Consider the following 19,333-nt stretch of genomic DNA (forward strand, 5'->3'; position numbering starts at 1 on the left):
AATCCTGGCCCAATTCTCTCCAAGTGAGTCCTTACTTGGTAAGTAGCTTCACTAATTTAACTGGGATTACTCACCAATTAAAGTAGTAGTTACTGCTAGTAGGGGTGCTATAAAAAAGTTTTTACAGAAACAGAGTGGCATACTGGGAAAGAGTGACAAGATGTGGCACTTCAGATCTTCTCCACATCTTCCCCTATTCTTTATTTATTACAATCACAATCATTCTGCCAATTCCAGACTGGGAGAGTTTCTGGACTCTGATTAAAAGGGGAATAAAAAAGAGTGAAAGGAAAAGTAACAGATCAATTGTGAAAAAAAGAGATAAATATGTAAGAAATCTGTGGATGGTAAAGTGTAAATTTTCTGCATGGTGGACAAGATATTAGCTTTGCAGATCCTACTGGTGACAACAAACACGAGTTCAAATTTAAGCTTCATGTGCAATGAAAAATATTTGTCATCTGTCCATTTAGCTTTATCTCAATCCTATCCCCTTGCTTTGTCAGTGCGTGTTTCAATCCATTTTGCTTCCCAGAGGGGAAAAAAGAAACCTAGTGGCTTTTGACATCATTTTTACTGTTAACTCTAATGGTCTTATGTGACAAATTGTTAATTGTTTCATTCTTTGGCTGAAATATTTCTGCTTGAATTCCTTATTTTTAGGTTGGTTGAAACCCCTCATGGTTCAAAGGTGGCAGCTGTTTTTCCAGTGCAACTTTAGAACCTTAAATATCTATATTGTTATGGTTAGTCCTTCCAAATGACTCAAATGACTGAATTCATCATGTTTCACAGTTCTTGCAGCCTCCACCCTAGGAACAAATGCACTGGGAATATAAAATACTGAGCATTTATTGTGGAAACTATACAAATGCAACACAGAGAATATTATAAATCAATGGTGTGGCTGCACCAGTGTTGTATTGGTCACCCCATCTCAAAAAAGATATTGCAGAGTAAGATGGGATTCTGAGAAGGGTGACATGAATAATCCAGGGCATGGAGAAACTCTCCTGTGAACAGAGATTGAAAAGACTGCGATTGTTTACCTTAAAAAGGAGATGAATCAAAGGAGACATGATAAAAGTATATAAAATAGCAAATGATATAACATCTCAAGCTTATTATAAATTTCCAGTTTGTGGAATTAATGTGATAAATAGGGTGTTCTTAAGATTAATGCTGTGACTGGCCTGGGATACCAGAGATCCACGGTCAATTCCCAGCTCTTCCACAAACTTCCTGAGGCCCGTCATCTTTGTGCCTCAGTTCTCCCGATCGGTGTAAAAGGGATAATATTTCCCAACTTCACAGGCAAGTTGTGAGAGCATATTCGTTTATGTTTGTGAAGTGCTTAGCTAGTATGGATATGGGGGCCATATCAGCACCTCGTTAGGTCAGATAATAATTAACCCAATCTCTTCTCAGGAAAAGCTCCAGAAGACTTTTGCCTGAGTAAGGACTGGATACTCAGGCGTAGACTTATTATTATTCATACAGTGACCCACACCCAAGCCAAAGTGCTTAGAATGCCTTACAGCAAAACATAAACAGAGTACAAAATACAATACCACCTCCAAGGACTTCAGATGGAGAAAGCTTATTTCAAACCACTCATACTAATGGACACAGGAAGGAGGTGAGGTTTCTTGACACAGACTCTATTAGACAGTGGAATAGTTCCCCAAAGTAGAGGACTTATCACTAGAGGTATAAAACTAGACATGGCAAGACACTAGCAAGTATATTTTAGGTTACCTAATGATTCTTTTCCATTTTTTAATATCACAGCTCCAATACTTCGTAGAAGCCCTGCAGTCTGGAGAAGGGGATGGTATAATGAAAGTATTTCTGAGTATGTACCTGATGTTTTCTCTCTGCCTCATTGTTAGTATAAATCCTTCCTTATTTAGAGTGTAGATCTAATGCTGCTTTGATATATAGTATGTGCTAATAAAAAAAAAATTGAATGTTGTGAACTTTCCAGCCTCAGTCCAAAATGAATAATTAAACTTGTAATAAGCTTTGTAGCTACCTTTTATTCCTACAACAAATAGGCATCATATTTTTATTAATCTACCTCCACTGTTATTACTACTACACGTGAGGTTTGATTTTCAGACCCCAGCATCTTTGATTGAAAACAGAGACCAAATTTTCCCATATGTTTTGGGAGCTGTGTGCTGCACGGCAAGACATTACCATAAGTGGTGCACATGGCCATAAGTAGGTTATCCCACTATATGGGATCCTTTGGCAGTGTGGGAGTTATTGCGGTGGCTCCTGCTCCTGCTGTACCCTTTTTCCTGCTGCAAGCCCAGAGGACGTGGTGAAAAAGGGCGCTTGGCTAGGATTGGTTAAAATTGTTTACAGCCCCATTGTGATGGCAGAGTACAGAATGTGGTCCAGAAAATGGAAAATGACTGTTCTGAAATAAGATCAGCAAACCATTGAATGCTTACAGGATTCACAGTAGGCAGATAATGTATTTTTCTCCACTTGAATAAATCATCTCTGCACTGAATTGTAGCAGAAACAAAAAAGTTGTCAGTAGAGCTTTCCTACCTGCTTGATACTGGCATGGTGCTGCAGGTAAAGCCCTGCCTCACTTCTCTTCACCTGGGTGATAAACAAGTTCAGACAGTCCTTTTTATAAAGAACCACTCCCCTTTCCAAGGGTCTCATTTGTTAACAGCCATAAACAGAGGTAGTCTCTTACTCTGAGTTATTGCTTTTCACTCCTTCCATAAGCTCCCCTCTCTGGAAATGGGCTGTATTAGTTAGTCCCTCACTATCTCCTTCAACAGCTCTCCTGTCTAGAGCTTGGTTCTGTTAATCAGAGTCTCTGGTCCTTCTTAAGCAGGAACCCTCGGCTATCCTCTGTGGAACTGGGTTCTGGATTATCCCACTGAAGAGTCTTTGCCAGCTGGCCCCTTTTCTTTAATTCGCCTTCGGGGAGCTCAACAGAGCAGCCTTTCCCTGCTGCTGTCTCCTGGTGTCTGTCCTGTTATGGGGCAGGCAATGTGGCCCCTTGTCCCAACTTATCCTCAATTGGTTGGGCAAAAAGAAAGTCTTCCCTACACTATTCTGCAAGGCTCTTCCCTCACAGCCTTAAAGACACAATAATGGGATTTCTTTCCACACACTTCTCCCTCCCAGGACTGCTCTCTCTTTCCCAACATCCCCTAGGTCTTTTATCTATGATCAGACTTTTCAAACTCTTAGACCCTACTTCTCTTAATGGGCAGACTATCCTGTCCCATTAACTAGTGTAGCTTAAGAATAGAAATTTTGCCATACTGGACCAGCCCCATGGTCCTTTTTTTTTTTATATATAATTAGAAAATATTAAATTTTTGTGATGGAACAGAGCTGCTCTGTAATAATTTATGAATACAATATGTTGACCTGGTTATTAGGATGGGCACCATATGAATATTTTGGTTTAGTTTAACAGGGGGCTGCATGGAGAAAACACGCAGGAAGGGGAAAGGATTGCCCCAAATAAGCCAAATCTCAGCAAACTTTTGAGGGTTGTTTACAAGAGAATGCCCAGACCAGAAGGGTTTGTCTGTGCTGCATCTGGGAGTGGCCTCCCAGCTCAGGTAGACAGACCATGCTAGCAGGGCACAAGTTAGCAAGCTAAAAATCACAGCACGGCAATTGCAGCTCAGGCTCTCAAGCCCACCTGCTCTTCTAGGCATGGGAGCCTGAGCTGCAATGTCCACGCTCTTATTTTAAGCACACTAGTTCAAGCCCCACTAGCACACATCTACCTACCTGGGCTTGTAGAATCACTCCCCGATGCAGTTTAGACATATCCCAAAAGACTAAGCAAACAGAGGCTAAAAAATATTATTCCCTCTCTCTCCAGAGGGAAATCAGTTGTGGGGAGCAATTTGGGAAAATCAGATGGACACAGATACCCACTGGCCTGCCTAGGTCAGCATCACGGAATGATAGGGCTTTAGGTAAGATAGGTGCGTTTAATGGGTGGTTTTAAAAATCTCTTTTTTCCCTAAATGCTTTGTTTCTACTGTTAAAATAAACAATACTTTCGTTTTAAGATGGCATGGATATTGAGAAGATGGGGCATTAAGGCCCAAATGTTCAGCGTTACGTCAAAGTATGTCTGCAAACATTGTGGCTACATACAGTACACTTGAACATGCAAAAATATACATGTTTGCACACAAATAGGCATTTGTATCTGCAAATATAGGGTTTTGTCCTCAAAGGGCATGCACCAGGAAACTGGATGCATTTTTAGAAATAGTTTCAAAATGTGACCCTTAAAGAGTACCTGGCACATTTGATAGACTATTAATACCTTCAATAATTCCTGCAGACCTTTCATATAATCTATGTTGTAAATTCACTAACTTGCCTGCATAAGGAAAATGGGGTATTTACAAAATAAATTAAAAAAATGTAATTTTGCATATTCAAATCATATAACTAAAAGAATCTACCAGAGCAATTCCTTGGTTTAGAAATGGATATTAATTCAGAATAGTTTCAATAAGCAAAGAAAGCCAACATAAATACCAGCCCAGATAACTGAACTTCACATAATACTGTGCGTTTATGTATACATTGGTTATAAAGGACTTAGAATGTCCCTCAGTCCCAGAGATGCTGATAGGATTTGTATGGAAAAAGCAAGGCCAGTATCTGGCTCAGAATATTGAAATTAATTCTGAAGAATAATATCCTGTTTAAAATAACCATTGCACACGGAAATCCTTTGTTCTCTCCTATAAATACCGTAAGATTCTAAAATCTTATGTATCAAACAAATCCCAGACATTTACCCTGCAGCATAAATGTTGCTAGAGTCTGGTATTACCAGATAAAACAAACTGAGTTTTACTTCTGCCAGAAGTGACATTGACGTATGAATGAGGTGTGCTACCTATACATGACCTAGTAATTAAATTATTAAAACTAAGCTTTTGTGGCTTTAGTCTCCAGCTGCCTGCAATGCTCAGGTAACTATCATGTTCCAAGGTATTTGCTAGAGCTGTCCAGGGTATGACAGTTCCATTTTGTGGCAACTTTTGAGGTTTTGAAATTTGATTGTGTTCCATATTGGAACAAAACCCAAAACTTTCTTAATATTTTCACAAAACCAAATTGTATCAAAATATCCATTTTCAGAGAGAAACCTGAGGTTTTTGATTCAGGAAGGTTTTTGCATCCGGATCTCTCTGGTTACTTCTAGCAAGAGAGAGAGAGACTGCGACTAACTCTAGTACTGTACAGGTTGCTGATTAGGGCACTGGCCTGGGGAGACCCAAGTTAAAGTACCTGTGCTGCTTGACTCAGAGCAGGGACTTCAAGTGGCTTCCAGGCAGGTGTCCTAACCACCAGGCTACGGTGTGTGAAAGTTGGAGACTCTTTTGAATCTCTCTCTCTCTCTCATCAGAAGTGACCAGAGCTGATGACCTGAAAAACCTTCCCATCAACAAAAAATACATTTTCACTAACTGTTTCAGCTTCAGTGAAACCGCAGGACAGTTTAGTAGTTACCTGAGCATCCCAGTCAGATAGTGTCTAAGGACCCATAAGGACAGTTTAAATAATTTAAGCACAAGGTCACGCATAGTTGATATGCCTAAAAATCATTTTAATTGTGTCAAAAATTTCTGACTAGCTCTAGCAAATACCTTGGAATATGGTCTCTTTGCAATTGTTTCTCCCCCCCAACAACAGAATGATAATATTTTCAATTTACTTATTGTATTGGATCTGAAAATCTGACCCTGCATGATCTTTAGATTTTTAACATTTTAACATTATAAAATAGAAGTGGTTCTAACACAATTCAGAATGCCACCCCAATAGCTTGTATCACCAGTTTAACAGCAGCAATCTCTCAAAACACACAGGTAATAAGTGAAGGGATCCATCTGTTTCCTAGGAGGAGTAGTGTTGTGCTTGGTGAATATACACATACACTGGATAGAAGGCATGAAGGCTGTCTCAATTTTGCAATGCAGAAGAAACATGCTAACTGCTATGCAACAACAGTGTCAACATAAGGAACTGCTTAAAGAACTATAACTGCAAATTCACATAAATAGATTCAACACTCTGCTCAATACATTCAAGTACATCACATCTTCCCCCCCCCCCCCCCCCGAAATTAAATGCCTAAACCTTCAGAAGTACATGTGAGGAGGGAACAACAAAAGGTCCAGTCACAAATCAAGTGTTCCAGGTGGCTTTCGTTTTCTTTCTGGATAGCATCTGCCAACATTTTGAACACTTCTCTGAGGAAGTGGCATGTCTTCAGCAATGTCTGACTCAGATGTCTCCTGCATTAATGCTGCTTGGTCAGCATAGCCACTCTCTGGTATAACATTATCGATTGTTGCTTCAAGCTAGGGCACTGATTTCGAAACAACTGATGGCTCTCTGAATTTTACTTCTTTTTCCAGCCATAGTAACCCCTCAGTTTTGCAATTGGTCACTATGGCAGCACCAACATGTACTGAGTGCTATTTATACTGCATAGGACAAAGGACCCATTTGTGCGCTAACAATTGCTGGAAGCTATGTAACGAATCCCCAGTAATCATGACCCAACACTGCTTGAGTCCCTTGTAGCTGATGAGGTGCACTGGTACCTCTCACCATAGTTTGACTTATTTGATTATTTCTGACTTGTAGATGTAGATTGGGCTTTAATAAGTCCAAGTGTGACTTGAGATTTTAGCCCCTAAAGAGTGCTGAAGGTGTTTGATTCATCATGGCATGTATTGCATTTCAATATGATAGCAAGAAGCATACTAGCTTCTGCTGTAATGACCCCTTCTCATCTGTCATGGATCACAGGTTTTGTTTAAAACTTTGTACAAACCTTTCAATCAAGCCATTCGCAGCTGGGTGGCAGGGTGCACAGGTGCTATGTCTAATACTATTTTTCTTCATGAACCACCAAAAATCTTCTGAACTAAACTGAGGGCTGTTGGTATTCACAGCTTCTTCTGGAAGCCCAGTTCTTGCAAACAAACTTCTAAGTTTTTCTACTGTCTGTGCAGCTGTGGTGGTTTTCATTCAAAAAACAAAAAAACTTCTGGCCCTTTGGAATGGGTATTCACCACTACTAGATTCATCATTCTCAAAAATGGCCCTGCAAAATCAACTTGCAGACATTTGCTAAGGAGCTGAAGGCCATTCCCAGGTGCATAATGGCACTGGTTTAGGCATTCACTGTACTTGTTAGCATCCCAGCCTATCCTTAGTAAACTATTCTATTTGTTAGCCAATCATACAAAACTTCTGGTGAGTGCCTTCATTTTTATTACCCCTCACTGACATATGGGGAGCTCTTCTAAGAATTTTGTGCACAGTTTAGGTATCGCAATACACATTCCCCACATGACTGTCCTTGTTGTATGGTAAACTCACCTTTGTGTGCGTAAAAGGGTGTCACGCTAGGGCTGCCAGTATATTTCCAGCTCTTCAGAGTGGCTTCATAAACCTGAGCTAGTTTGGGATCCCTCTTCAATCAGCCTCATCACTAAGATGCACTCAATCAGAAACAAATTTACAAATTTGATAGATTTTGTCTTTACTGCAGATTGCTATTCAGTTAGCGTATGCAGGTGGGAAAGTTGGTTTGCATTTGTGTACACTTCAGTTCTTTTGAATTCAGTGTCAGACATAACCAGCTAAAGAGATCCCAGCATTGCATACGTGCTGCAGTCACAGAAATTCCCTTCCTGGGATGAAGGGACTGGGGTGGGTGGTCTGTGACAAGGCTGAATTTCCTCCTACATTGATACTGGTGAATATCTTCACTTCTCAGACAAGACTTAAAGCCTCTTTATCTGCTTGTGCATCATTACATTCTGCTGCTGTGAGAAAGCTGGAGGTAAATGCTATGGGTCTGTCACTGATATCTGGCATGGTGTGCAATATAACTGTCCCAATTCCATGTGTGGAAGCATCACATGCTACTTTGATAGGCAAGGCTGGATTAAAATGTGTAAGCATACTGTCCGCGGTGACCAATTATTTTGCTTCCAGGAAAGCTTTTTGATACTCATGTGACCAGTTTTGACCAGTCTGCAGCAAACAGTGCAGTGAATGCAATACATTTGCTATCTTTGGTACAAATCACCTATAGTAGTTTATAAATCCTAGAAATGATCTACGTTGTGAAACATCTTTTGGCTGTGAAGCTTCCAGGTAAGATTTATGTAGGCCTTGTGCATTAATAAAGTACCCACAATAAGCTGTCGGGTCCTAAAAATTAGCATTTTATGCAGTTGGCTCATAACTCATATTCTTCTAGACATCTTAATATCATTTCAGGGTTTCCAGATGTTCTTCATCACTTCCAACAGTCACAATAGCGTCATCCAAATAACACTGTGTTCTCGGAATACCTTGCAAAATTTGGTCCATTGCCTGTTTCCATCTAGCAAGAGTTGAAGCAATACCAAAAACTAGCCTGTTTTACTGGTACTGATTTTTTTGTGTGTCAGTTGTGAGGTATGCCATAGACTCTTCAGTTTCCATCTGAGGTAGGCCTATGACAAATCAATGTTGCTGAATCATTGTCCCCCAGCCAGTGTAGCAAAAAAATATCTTTGATTTGAGGCAGAGGGTATTTTTCAGCTTTCAGTACAGAGTTTATAGTGACCTTAAAATATCCACATACCTTACTGCACCACATTTAAAAAAAAACTGGAATGATAGGATTTCCCCACTCACTCCAGGCCACTTTTGAAAGCATGCCCTCTTTTTCTAGATGTTCCAGTTCAGCATATACCTTCAAGTGACTACTGTAAGGGACAGGTAAAGCTTTGTGGAATTTCAGCTGAGTCATCTCTGCTAGATTATTTTATTCTACATGTGTTTTAGAGTTCCTATCCCCTCCTTGAATACTCCTAGTGCCTAATTTAGTGTCCCTTCCAGCTGCAGTTCAGCTGTTGGGGGGGGGGGGAGGGGGGGGGGAGTGTCTGCTGAAAGTGACTGTGGCATCTCTATAGATTTCCAATCCAGAAGGACCTTATGAAACCATTCATGGCCACACAGGGCCAATTCTCACTTCTCAATGACACAGAAGTCTAATAAACGTTACTTATTGTTATACTCCACTTGCATGACTCCAAATGGCACTATCTTTTATCCCATATATGTTTTTACTAATATTGGTATCTCTGTTTGGTATTTTTAAAAGTTTTCTTATCCTTCATATGTGACATAATGGACACTACGAAGCCTGGGTCCAGTTCCATTTTGAATGTTTTTGCTGCCACCCAAGAGGTCAACTAGATTGCTGACTTTTCCTTTTTGCTCATACTATATATATCCAGACTGGCTACTCTGCTCTCACAATCTGCATCATTACTGCCTCTTTCCACATTGATATTCCTTTTTCTAGATCCTGATTTGGTCTCTCTCTCATTTATTTCAGTGTGACAAATGGTTTGGAAATGTCCTTCTTTATTCTAACTTCTGCAATATGCATCTTTAATCTGGCAATCACAAGGAGCATGGAAACCCTCTTCCACGCTGATAACATGTGCCTATCTGCTGAGTGGACTGGCTCTTGCCTTGGACTACAGCTGGTTCATGCATCCCTACTTCTGTTTTAGCTGTGGTAGGCAGCAGTTTGCATTGCTACTCCAATTTCTGTGCATTTAAAGGTAAGATTTTCCTCAATCAAGAGCCTCTTCCCTATTCTTTCATTAAGCAGTCCATACATAAATCGTGTCTTAGTGCCTTGTCAAGCCCATCCTGAAAAGCACAATGTATTGAAAATCTTTTTAACTCTGTCGCAAAGGAGGAAATAGGTTCTCCTTCAAGTTGATTCAGCTTATGAAATCAGAAACTTTCTTCTATAATCAGAGGTTTAGATGCCAAGTGTTCTTGAACAATTTGCACTCTCTCTCTTTAAAGGTTTTCCTGGCTGACTTCTCTGGAAAGATCAGACAGTGTCTTTCACCCATCACACTCAGTAATACTGCTAAATGTTTTTTACTGGGGGAAATCTCATTTACTTCAAAATACTGCTCCAGCTGCTCTCTCTCTGTGACCAATCCTCCATGGCATGATTGAAGGCCTCCATTTATCCCATAGAGCCTGCCATTTCACCTCATTGCTATTAGTTCAGCAGTTTGGAGTACTCACAGATGTAGCAGTTGTCCCCTTTGTCTCTTCTCTCCCTATCCCAGGCCAAAAACACTGTTGTAGATTGTTTTTCTACTCTGAATGCACAGAAAGTTCTTGAAATCCTCATCACCATTTGTTTTATAGTAGATATAGCACAAATCCCTGATTAGAAACACCGATGCATACACTTTGTCTTTTAAGGCAAAAGAAGAGGAAATGAAACATGTTGACCACTGTATAATAGAGTCAACATAAACAACTGCTTAAAGAACTATAACCGCAAATCACAAACCGATTCAAACACTCTGCTCAATACATTCAAATATATCACAGGGAGTCTCTGTAGAAGTATTCTAAGGGAAAGTGGGGGATAAAGTGAAGGAAGTGTCTGTGTGGAGGGAAAGGGTGTTAGACAGAACTTTACATTTGCAAATACGCCTAATCATCCAGGATTTCGGTGGATTCTGTTTATAGACCAATCTTTCCTACAGCCTGCGTACTAAGCATCCAACTTGTATTTTTCTGGTAGTGTGAATAATGCAGATTGAGCAGGTTACCAAATGTATTTAGAGCAGCACTTCAGCACCCACTCAATTCTGTTCAGCTAAGCCCACATATATTGCTCTGGACAGGCAAAATGAAATATCTCCCTCGCAATTATTTGCTTTCTTTGCTAAAATCCCTACTAGTCTGAACCTTTTACAGCTGGTGAGCTGTGTCAGTATAAAACTAATATTATGAATTGTTTAAAGAACTCAGACAGTCTGAAGTACAGATAGTGTAATGAATATGCACAATGCAACTTATGCATTATTTATAGCTTTAGTTTAATAATATTTCAAATACTGCATCACAGGTTTTTCCCTATAAGCATCAAACCCTACCTCTACAATCAGCATGGAAAATAAATTTGCTTTTATTTATGTCACATATTTGCAGCATAATTGGCATATCTGATTACCACTATGTTTTAGGAGACAGTCAGAGCTGTGTTCATTTCGTTTTAGTATCACAGACAAATAACAGGCAATAAATTAAAACGTTGAACTTTATATGAAATAATGGTCCTGATCTTATTTCCAGTAATTGTATGTCCTCGATTACCATAGTATCTGAGCACCTCGTAGTTTTTAATGTATTTATACTCATAAAGGAGGGACTTGCTATTATCCTTATTTTACAGATGGAGAAATGAGGCACAAAGAGACTAGGTCACACAGGAAGTCTGTGGCAGAGTATGGAATTTCACTGTGTCCTGAACCAGTGCCCTAGCCACAGGGACACTTCCTCACACTTCTTCTCACTTCCTGCTTTGCTGGTTTCACTGACTCTGACTTGGACTTCCCAGTCCGATAAGGCAACTTTGTGCTAGTTATGATCAGTCCAGCCAGAGTAAAGAGTGGCAGCTGCCTGCAGCTCCCTGATTCAGGGACACCCGCCTCCGGTATAAGTTAGTTAGATCAGAACCCCTCGTGCTCTAACACTGCAGATGCAGCTGGCATAAAGTCCCTTATGCCAGCAGAGGACTGATCATAATTCTGACATCCACTCCCACCCCTAACTTGCCCCAGGCTATCTCCAAGATGTCCCCTCTTCCTTCTTACACCAGGAGTGAAGAAAGTTGGTTGGCATAGGAAGTGGCTATGCTATCTTTACCAGCTGTATCCTGTGGAGATTCTACCTACAAAAGGAATATTCTCCACTTATTTTCTCCATCTTATTTACAGCCATTTTGTGTTTCATAAACAGTGAAAAGTGGCCATAGCACATCAAAGAACACAGCTGAAAGTCAGTAAAACCAGCAGAGCAAGAGTGGAAGTTCCCTAAAGGGATAGAACTCCAGCCTCTAAATCAATAGACATGAAAGATTAGAATGCACATACTGGTTGACTGAGTTCATGTAGCAGAATACATATGTATTTTATTGGGCACACAATTTCATCATGCTTTGGTGTTAATGAGGGAACTGATTCATTTGCTTTGGGGCACTGGCAGCGTCCTCCACAAGTCAGAGAGGGAGAGAAATGATGAACAAGCTTTAAGTGAGCTTCATCACCATTTTAGTTACTGGTTCCCCATGAGTAAGTGCCTCAAATCCTATGTGGTGCAGAGTTGGTGCCTTGAGGGCTTAGACTTTTTTGGCTGGGTGGAATCCAAGTACTGCGATAAGAAAGTTTAGCTGTCTCTATGAGCAGGCCATCAGACCATGAGTGACAGCCATTTATACAACAGTTGCATGTATGAGGATTGCACAAGTTTTATTAATACCTATAATGCTTGACTGAAATGTGATCAGAGCATAGATATTCACATGCTTAATAAGATGTGGAGGCTGTTCCTAGCTTTCCCCACCATTTGTCTCTTACATGCATTCATTTGTACCTGACTGCTTCTGGACAGTCACTCAAAATCAGAGACGACACTTGCGGAATTGTCACTGTTGACATTTTGGGCTGTTTAGTGATGAAGGGGACAAGACTCCTGGGAGCTGGAACATAAATCTATTAGCTGTGCATCCCAACACTGAGGATGGCAGATGAACAGTATGTTACCAGATGAGGCTGGAGAGAAGTACAATCCTGGATATTTGTGAGATAGCGTCACTTGATCTAGAAAAGTGCTTCAATCAGCATTAGGCTCTCCTTTGTCTGTGGAGACTAGTATGAATTTCTGTCAGTTATAGCAGGTCAATCTGCCCATTGAGCTGTAGGAAATGTGTCACATGTCACAGTCATCTACATCCAGAACACTTATCAGATTTTGATTGGCACTGTTCAAGTACAGGAGGGAATTCATACACTTCCCAAGAATTCCTGTCAAACAACAGAAACTCAAGACAATTTTCAGTGCCAGTGCTGAGTTCTCTAATGTACTGGTACCCACAGTGATGATGATGTGATAATACAGGCTAGGTACTCGGTATTTATTTTGCTACTCATGGATATTAGTGGACTGGTAAGCGCCCAGATCCCATTCTGTATGTTCTATTATTCAAAATGACATGCCTATCCATTGGTACCATATTTATGATGTACAGAGCACAAACAATGTGTTGGGTGCTTTGAAGACAAAGCCCCTAAACTCAGGAAGTTTACAATCCCAATGTCCTAATTGCATCCAAAGTATGATTCTGAAGTAGTATTCAGTTAAGCATACAGAAGGACTAATAAATGTTAGAGATTAATTTTGGCAGCCTTAAAAGGAGAAGTGTTTGTTTACAGCCAATGGCCCTTGATAAAGTATGCTAGCTGATGGTTATGAATTCCATGTTTCATAATTTTGCCATAAAGTGACCCCATTTTTTTGGATGAGGATTTGTCCATGAGCAACACCACAACTGTTTCACATGGATGTAGATGTTCTACCTAGAACAATGGGATCCTGATAAGACAGTCAGAGTTGATGCAGATGATGCCAGGCAGATGTGAGTAAGGTGTAATCTGGATAGTCATGTGTGGGAGTGCAGTGACACGTGTATGTTGGACTTGGGTGTTATGCTCTTGGACACCTTTTTACAGTGGAGGTGCCTTTTCCAGCTTGTAAACCTTTTGCTGCTTTGGTATTTCTATTTACTGTGTGTGTCAGTACATGTCAATTCAAAGTGCACTCCATTTGTGTTCAATCTTACTATTTCATTTTCTCTGCTTGCACTTTCAGGACTTGAATATATTTTTTGTTTGGTTTTTCATTTTTCTCCCCCACATCTCTCAATAATCACGTGCTGTCTTAATTCCTCTCTGTTTGGCATATGTTCCCATTTCCACAGTACATAATTCCTCATCAGAAATGGGGGGGGGAGGCAGGGTAAATTAGCTTCACATTCACTTCTGTATGTCCTTCTCCTTGTTGGGAGCATTGAGCAGAAACAAGCTACCCATTGCTAAGATTTCTGGGCACTCTGCTCCCCCATTACAAATTTAAGCATGATGGTTACACTACAGCACATTCTAATTTGTGTCTGGAAGTTTCCATAGGCAAAAAAAGATTTATTCTGTTATCAGTCACTACCCTGGCCATTTCATTTCCACACCATCCCCCTTCTCTCCATAGTTTGTCTTTACTACTTAGGGTAAGTTTGCAATATCTTTGTTGGCTAGTATCTTATTCTAGAAATGTTCTCATTCATTTTAATGGCACTGACTATGGAATAAGATACTTTGAAATATTCATTTTAATAAAGTATATTTTATATCCCAAATTCTGACTGGAGAGATGGTCTAAGGACTGGATTGATTATCCATGGAAGGTGAGACTGGAATACCCATCGTTTCCTCACTTGCTCCCCTCGTCTACCTGGTGCTGAGATGGAGTCTCCATCAGTGGCACTTTTAAAATCAAGATTGGGTGTTTTCCTTAGAGATATGCTCTAGTTCAAACAGGAATACATTTTGTGGAAAATTCTATGGCCTGTGTTATGCAGGAGGTCAGCCTAGAGGATTACTATGGTCCCTTCTGTCCTTAGAATCTATTAATCTATGAAATTTTTCACATTAGTCAGAGGAACTCAGGGCAGAGGAATCTCTCTTGATAAATCTGAATAATTTCCAAAGGACTGAAGGTCCTGCCATTCACCAGTAATTCCATCACAGTTGGCCTCCCACTAACTATCAGTTGTCATCTCCATCAACTGGTCAGCAAGGCTGGAGAACTACTTGAGCATAGACTGTGTGGTGGCTTTTTTCTCCTTTTTAAGTGGAAGGTTATTTATGAAGAGAGAGTCTAGATGTTATGCTCGTTTGAAGAAGTACTCCGCATGGGTGGAACCCTTTTGTTTTGTTTTGTTTTGCCTTGCTTTGCAAAGCACACCTACTCCTCCATGACGCCCTGATGGCCTTCGAGACCTGGCAACTGGAGTGGGGGGACAGGGTGTACCTTAGTCACCTCTCCACCCACGCAGCTGGATTGGCCACCCTGTTCTCGCCCAACTTGCAGCCCAAGGTGCTGGGCATCACCAAGGTCGTGCTGGACTGCACCTCCGGATCCACATGGAGGGGCTGTCTCATCAATCTCATCAATGTCTACGCCCTGACTGTGGGCCTGGAGTGGGTGCGGTTCTTCCAGCAGGCATCCGCCTTCCTCGGCACCCTGGATCCTCGCGAATGCCTGGTCCTGGGCAGTGACTTTAATATCACCCTCGAGGAACAAGACCGCTCGGGGATCGAGCAGTGCCAGGCCACCGCGGATGTCCTCCGGGGATTGTAGACCATCACTCCCTGGTGGATGTCTGGCATGACCACCATGCAGATGACGTCATCACCTTCACCTTTGTCCGGGTGGGGGAAGACCAGTCGAGCCACTCCCGGTTCAACAGCATCTACCTTTCTTGTCACCATCTCTCGCGGGCCCACTCCTCCGGCATATGGCTGGCCCCATTTTCGGATCACCACCTGGTGACCGTGACAGCCTCTCTCACTGCAGAGAGGCCGAGGCCGGCCTACTGGCACTTTAACAACAGCCTGCTGGAGGACGTGGGCTTCGTGGCGTCCTTCCGGGAGTTCTGGCTGGCCTGGCGGGAACAGAGGCACGCCTTTCCCTCTGCGCGGCACTGGGGAAGGTGATCCACGCCTTCGGATCTCCGCTTCTTCCTGGGCACCCTGCAGGCGGTGCCCCCCTCACAGATCCAGTGGAGATGTGCGGAAGGGCCAGGGCCTTCTACGCTAGCCTCTTCTCCCCGGATCTGACCGATATCACTTTGGGCCCCACTTCATGGGTTTTCTAGGGGTGCTGTATGCCTCCACGGAGTGCCTGGTCAAGCTCAACTGGACTAACCGAACCAGTTAGCATCAGGCGAGGAGTGCGCCAAGGCTGCCCGCTGTCGGGCCAACTATACGCTCTGGCCATCGAGCCCTTCCTCTGTCTCCTCCGCCGGAGGTTGACGGGGTTGGTGCTCCATTAGCCAGAGCGGAGGCTGGTCCTGTCAGCATATGCCGATGACATACTCCTCACGGTCCAGGACCCGGGCGACCTTCCGCGGCTGGAGGCCTGTCTGGCCATCTACTCGGCAGCCTCCTCCGCCCAGGTCAACTGGGTCAAAAGCTCTGGCCTGATGGTAGGGGCCAGGTGGTGGACGAACTCCCTCCCACCCGCGCTTCAAGCCATCCGGTGGAGCGCGGTCCGCTGCTCTATCTGGGCATTTACCTGTCCACCACTCATCCCTCCCCAGTGGAGAACTGGCAAGACTTGGAGGACAGGGTGTCTTGGCGGCTGCAGAGATGGACGGGATTGCTCCAGTGCCTCTCCCTTCGGGGAACAGCACTGGTGCTCAATCAGCTGGTCCTGTCCATGCTCTGGCACCGGCTCAACACCCTGGTCCCGACCCCGAGCTTCCTGGCCCACCTCCAGAAGACGGTTCTGGAGTTCTTTTGGCCAGGACTGCGCTGGGTCTCTGCAGGGATCCTGAGTCTTCCCCTGGAGAAGGGAGGGCAGGGCCTGTGCTGTCTCCACAGCCAGGTCCACACCTTCTGTCTTCAGGCCCTGCAGAGACTCCTTTATGGTGCAGGTAGTCCAGCGTGGAGCCACTTGGCGTACGCCTTCCTCTGCCGCTTATGAGGGCTCCAATATGACCGGCAGCTCTTATTTTCTCCATCCAAGAGGTCTTCCGTGAGACCTTTCAGAGCTGCCGGTCTTCTACCACGACCTCCTCCGGACCTGAAGGCTGAGATCAGCCTCCAGGTCCCTTGAGGTCACTGAGGGGGAGGATTTCCTCGCGGAGCCCCTGCTACACAACTCCCAGCTCCATGTGCAGGTGGCGGAGACCCCCTCGGTGCGATGGAGGTTGGTCCTGGTGGGAGTCACCAAGATCGGAGATCTCCTGGACTATGACTGGGGGGACTGGGTGGACCCCCAGGCACTGGCTCGGTGCATTGGGCTCTCCACTCTTCACACCCCCTGGCTCATACTCCAGGAGATGAGGGCAGCCTTGCTGCCCCCCACTGCTGAGGCTTCCCTTGAGCAGGTCTTGGGAGTGCACGTTCCCCACCCCCCCTCGTTCCCAGCCTTCCAGTACTTTCCATTGGGCCCCGGCCCTGTGAACTCCCCCGGTCTCTCTCTCCCCATGCACCGAGCCGGCTGCACGACCTGCAGCCGGTCCTCTTTCAAACCACGCCGAAGGACCATCTCTACATGCTCATGCTGCACACCCTTCACTTCCTCGCCCTCATGTCCCACTCTGACACCAAGTGGTGGGACCTGTTGCCACCTGTGGAGGGCAAGGACCCCCAGTGGGCCAGTCTGTACTCCACCCTGACCCCAACAGCTTGCCGGGAACATCAGTTGGCGGCTCCTTCATGGAGCTGTAAGCACGGGCATGTACTTGGCGTGGTCCACCCCTCATCCTGACACCTTCCCTATTGCGGTGTGAGGGAGACCCTGGCACACATCTACCTCAAGTGCGCCACGTTGCAGCCCCTGTTATGGCGCCCTCAGAACCTCCTGCTGAGGTTCTGGCTGCACTTCTCCATGCACCTGTTTATCTACACACATCCAATCCGTGGCTCCACAAAGTCGCGAGACCTCCTCATCAACCTCCTCTTCGCCCTGGCCAAAATGGCCATCAACAAGACCAGGGAGAGGAGGTTGACAGGGGGCGGTCTGCGACTGTGGGGCCCACTTCCATTCCCTTGTGCACTCATGCATCCGGGCAGAGTTCCTCTGGGCAGCGTCCGCTGGCTCCCTTGACACCTTCCGGGAGCAATAGGCACTGTCCGGGGTTCTCTGCTCAGCATCCCGTTCTGGTTCCCTCCCTTTGACCCTGTGACCCCCCCACCCGCTCCTTTTTTCATTTGTTGTCCCATGCAATCGCTTGTGTCCTGGGTCCAGTGACTCGTCCCCCCCAGGGGGAGGGGCCTTTCGTAGTGGGTGGGTTCGTGCCCGCCCACTTCCCCTGGCACTCAAATAGTACCACTGTCCTACTGCCCTCTGCCCTTGCTATATCACAGTGCTAACATTCTGCTTGTTTTGTTTGATTTTTAATCCAACCTCCCTTCTACATTAAACTCTGTCCTTCAACATGATTACTAAGCCGTAATGGGACAATAACTCACCAGAAGTGCTAAAAATGTCATTGCTTTGCAGATAAGAGATAAAGAGCCGTTTAGCCTTCTTGATAAGAAGCAAACACACCTGTAGTATGTTACCATCACACCATTTATTCATCAATAGCATATTTAGCCTACCTAAATTTCCCCAGCAATTTCAACTGCATATACTATTCTCAATGTCTGTACTAAACTGATGCATATATTTAAGAATATATGGTTTCCCCTTTTTGCAGTGAAGAGCAATGGCTGGGAAATACATCATAGTAAAATGACTGCATTTACGTCATTGATGCTAAACTTGCTGTTCTCATTGAATTCACATTAGGAAAAACAGAAGATGCCCCTCTCATTGACATTATAAAAGGATTATTTCTTAGTTGTTACTGTACTTTAAATGCATTATTTTTAGATGTGCAGCATTTCAAACCTACTGTACCCTGCATCTCTCATGGCCCAATATAGACATGTGGGGAGAACAGATGCCAAAGAGAGACACCAGAAAAGTAATAGTACAGGAAGCTTAAAATAATGTGGGATTCATTTCTTTAGCATAAATGATATTTTTAATAACTCTTATTTCATGATTCAACAATTATAATATATAAAGAATTTACAACAATACAAGTAAAATATTAGTAGGTATATTTGTGAAGTCTGTCTGAAGACTAATGAGGGATGGTTAAGAACTGGAATATTTTTTCTCTGAATAGTTGGAGACTTTAACTAGCCTGATTTTCTTCTCTGCAGTTTCTCCACTGGCCTCTACTTCTTTTCTGTCTCCCATTACTTGTCTTCCTCCCCTTCCCTTGACAACTCAGTTCCTCCCCTAAAGCTGATCTCTCCATACAAATTCTATCCAGGTTTTTTAACCTCCACAAGGATGTAGCTATCTATTGCCTAGTCCTCCAACTCTTTCCTTTTCCTCTTTTTAAAGATGTGTCCTGTCATAGAGTATCCACATTTGTTTCTCATGTACTCTTTGGTTTGAGGTTTTTCACACTACAGTTCATGCCAGGACTGTGTGTAGCGATACCAGAGTCTAGGAAACAGATCACTGGGCCTCACAGTGCAATTTTAAATTATACATTACTGGGAATCTGATCACAAGGGGAATCAGTGGATTGCATGGACCTGGTTGAGAATACTGTAGGTTTGGAAATTGG

At 43.4% G+C, this 19,333-nt stretch overlaps 1 long non-coding RNA gene across 1 annotated transcript in view; it reads right to left on the reverse strand.

Moving 5' to 3' along the window:
• Positions 1 to 848: 848 nt before the first annotated feature.
• LOC137166952 (uncharacterized) overlaps positions 849 to 19,333 on the reverse strand; it is a 59,982-nt gene continuing 41,497 nt past the window's right edge. The window contains exon 3 of the long non-coding RNA XR_010923896.1: positions 849 to 1,013. This is a non-coding gene — a long non-coding RNA (uncharacterized lncRNA). The remainder of the gene's footprint in view (positions 1,014 to 19,333) is intronic.

The sequence above is a fragment of the Emydura macquarii genome, unplaced genomic scaffold (assembly GCF_026122565.2).
Source record: "Emydura macquarii macquarii isolate MOO-44397 ecotype Brisbane River unplaced genomic scaffold, CSIRO-AGI_Emac_v2 contig_2897, whole genome shotgun sequence".
NCBI lineage: Eukaryota > Metazoa > Chordata > Testudines > Chelidae > Emydura > Emydura macquarii.